Here is a 3595-nt window from a genome sequence, read left to right as displayed (position 1 = left end):
GCCTGGCATTGTGCAAGAGGCTTAAGGGGGTGTCGTACGCCATTTTGTACTGCTATTTAATCATGTACGACTATTTATACTACTATTGTATGCATCTATGCGGTATTTTCAGAAAATAGCGGCTAAGTAGCAATTTAATGTGATTAGCTGGATCTAAAGATAAGAACCAATCACATTTGACTGCTCCTTAGCCGCTCAATGAGCAGTTGCGCTCCTGCTCCTGGATGCACCTACTGGGTGCATTATTCTGATTGGCTGTCGCAATTGTTTCGCGACTGACGAGTCTGGTCTGGCGACAAGATGTTTATGAACGTATTGTTAAATGCGGTTATTTGGCGCTAAATGTGCTTCGATTAAACGAATGCAATTGTTTTGTAACGGATTGCATAAATTGCATTACGTACGTGGCAATCAGCGCGGCGCTGAGCTTTTACGTGGCTTGAGGCTTGACCGAGGTGCGAGTGAATTTGTAGCGACCAATTTCTGACACCTGGATGTGGATACAGTTATATACGCATTATATGTGTCGTAATAGTTATAATCAATCATATAGATAGATTATAGTATTTACAGGTTAATTTTATAAATATGATGGTAAGTTAAAGTTATTTTTAACATAAATGGTTTCTTCCAATTAAGTTGACAATTTTGATTAATTGATAATGTTTGTAAGTTTTAGAATCAATTATAGTAAGACATACGTTGTCTGTGTGAATTATAAGATAAGACCAAGTTAGATGCTATTCCACTTTCTATATGCTTTATTTTTGTTATAGTTGCAATTCTTTGTTGCAAATAATGACAGAAAAATATTTTATTGATTTTATATAAATAAATCCAATAATACATGAACTCATTAATATTTTCTCTCTATTTGGTTCATTGATATAAACTTTAAAAGCAAATTATTTATTGTAACTAAATATTATTGTTCGATTTTCTTTAAAAAATATATATCTATACTTTTACATACTTATATTTATATACAATTAGTGTGTCATTTATAAATTAAGACATGCAAATTTATAAATATAATAGATTAATTTAAAAATGCAAACCCAGATAGCAAGTTGCCCGCAGGTCGCTGTCAATTTGCTTAAAACTGCTCTGCTAAGTTGCCTTCAATATTGAGGAAAGCGGCTTCCGATTTTGCCTATTGGATTGCCGACTTTTATTGCCACCAAAACGGTTGCCAACAGATTGTGGCAACTTTTATGGCAATAAGTATGCTACGAGCTTTCCGCTTGTTTGCGTAAGGTAATCGTTGTCTGCATAATGCTTTTAAGTTGCTCTAAACGAAATTACTGTTGTCCGGTGACAGCAATATGATGACAACTGAAGGGAAACTTATGCCAAACACTATTTCCTTTTTATGCCAAGAAATACTTGGCTATCTGGGAATAAAAATATTACTTATTATTACAGAGAGAGTTCAGTGATACTAGTGATGCAGATGATCCTTCACCAATACATGATGCACCTGCACAAAATAAAAGGTATATGCTTGATTCTAATGAAAAGTTAAGTAAATCTTTTTTAACAAATTAATGTTAATAATTTTATATATGCTATTATAGACACATATCAAATTGCCATAACAATAAAGGTAAAAGAAAACGGAAGGAAAACATTGAGGAACATACAAGGTGTGTAAAAAAATAGTATTTATAAATATTATGAATTTTTATTCGAGATTTTTTAATCCCGATCTATAATAGGTGTAATAAGCTTTAAGCTCTGTAAGAAACCAATAATAGTCGATTTCTCCTAATTATTCAACTGTAAACCCTGGTCCACAATAGGTGTAGTAAGCCTTAAGCCGTAAGAAATTGACCAATCATAGTCGAATGTAAAGAGAATAACTACTATGGTTGGTCAATTTTTCACGCTTAAGGCTTACTACATCTATTGTAGATCGGAGCTAATTAGAAAATTTCTTATGTGTAATACTTAAGCTTAAGGTTTACACATTTATACTGCATCTTATATTACCTAGAGTCCTATATAAAGAGAGAAGCGCAACCGAGCAATATATATAGCTACTACTCGTCGACAAAATGGCTGCCTGATATCACGTGATATTCCCCTTCTCTTTTATCTAACTGGCTCTTTAGCTCCAGAAAAACGGAGTTCTGTGGCTGCGTTCGCGTTCGTTTTGACGCTTTCAGCGCTGTAAGTATCATTCTGTTCTCGTCGCAGATCGAATATCAAACGTAAAATGTGGAGCAGAATTACGCGTGGCTCCGTGTATGTGAGTGTAAAAAAATCGAAAGAGATTTTCTTTGATTAAAGGGAGGACGGAGGTTATATTATACATAGGCTATATACCTTATACCTTTTTAATTTATTATAGATTGCCGTTTGGGTTAATTAACTAAAACCCTCAGTTGGAGACACGGTGATAGGCTTATCCCGAACTTAAAAAAAGTTTAAGTTAATTATTTATAACGTGGAATCCCATCTGTTAACGTGCTGCTGTTCGTTAATATTTTGAGTTGTAACAAATTTAAGGTAAATATATATTCATATAAAAGTGATTTGATCAGAAATTTTAATACTGACTTAATAATAAACTGATTTATTTGATCGTAACGTGTAGAATAATTTTGCGAAGATCCAAGAGAAATCCATACACTATTGACAGAATAATTTTTGTGATTAATGTGAGTATTTGTTGCTAATAAAGTGTCACTTGTTTCTTTAAGTCATTGATTAAGTACTATCTTTGAAGATTTTAATAAGTAATTATTTTACATTTCCAGATCAACAATGGAGAAAGACTCGATGATATCAAATAGACCAGCATATTTGGAACAACTGAAAGAAGAAGCAAAAAGAAACTCGAGAACTATAAAAAAATTAAGAGCCGAGAACAGTGTAAAAGATATGAAATTGGAATATCTAATTTACCAATTACTGTTATTAAAGTTAGTTCAGTGAATACTTTTGTGTAAAAACAATGTTTAATCGATTGATTTACAGAAACAATTTCTACTGAAATTCTTTTAGGCCCGGTTACACCAACCTCTTGGTAAGCTAACTGATAGTTAAATCATATGTCTATCTTTGTCTAATGTGAAAGAAAAACAAAGATATACATATGATTTAACTATCAGTTTAACAAGAGGTTGGTGCAACCGGACCTCAATCAGATAAAATTTAAGGATCAAAATAAAAGGATCAAAATTGGATTATGTATTTTATTCCAAGATTTGTAATATTTATTTGTGTAAGTTTAAAAAAAAATTTGTGAAAAAATAACATATAAACATACTGTTGCATGAATATGATTAAAAGTAAAAATATGTTTATTTGCAGTAAAGATTTTCAATTATTTATTTTAATCAATTTTCTGTTAAAAAGATTCATTTTTTATAATAACTTTGCTACTGTCCGCATAGCTACACTCTTACTACTTTTGTTGATATTATTATTACAAAGTTGTTGTTTTCTCAATAAGCCATATTGTTTTAGTCTAGATCGAAAATAGCATCGTAGTATTTTATTGCAAATGTTGTGACAATTTGGAATATAAGTATTATTCCATACATACTCTAGCCCATTCACAAGGTACTCAAGTACATCTGTGTATTGA

The 3595-nt window shown here is 31.7% G+C and overlaps 1 long non-coding RNA gene across 1 annotated transcript; it reads left to right on the top strand.

Annotated features, from left to right (window-relative positions):
- Positions 1 to 1998: 1998 nt before the first annotated feature.
- Positions 1999 to 3189, top strand: LOC139785440 (uncharacterized). Its single transcript, XR_011721948.1, has 4 exons — positions 1999 to 2172; positions 2354 to 2511; positions 2600 to 2663; positions 2763 to 3189. It is a non-coding gene; the product is annotated as an uncharacterized lncRNA (long non-coding RNA).
- The last annotated feature ends 406 nt before the right edge of the window (positions 3190 to 3595 follow it).

Source organism: Temnothorax nylanderi, unplaced genomic scaffold, assembly GCF_030848795.1.
Source record: "Temnothorax nylanderi isolate EJ_2023f unplaced genomic scaffold, tnyl_v1.0 TNYL_tig0800_pilon, whole genome shotgun sequence".
Taxonomy (NCBI): Eukaryota; Metazoa; Arthropoda; class Insecta; order Hymenoptera; family Formicidae; genus Temnothorax; species Temnothorax nylanderi.
The sequence above is the reverse complement of the archived record's forward strand: the minus strand, read 5'-3'. Positions and strand labels throughout refer to the sequence as shown.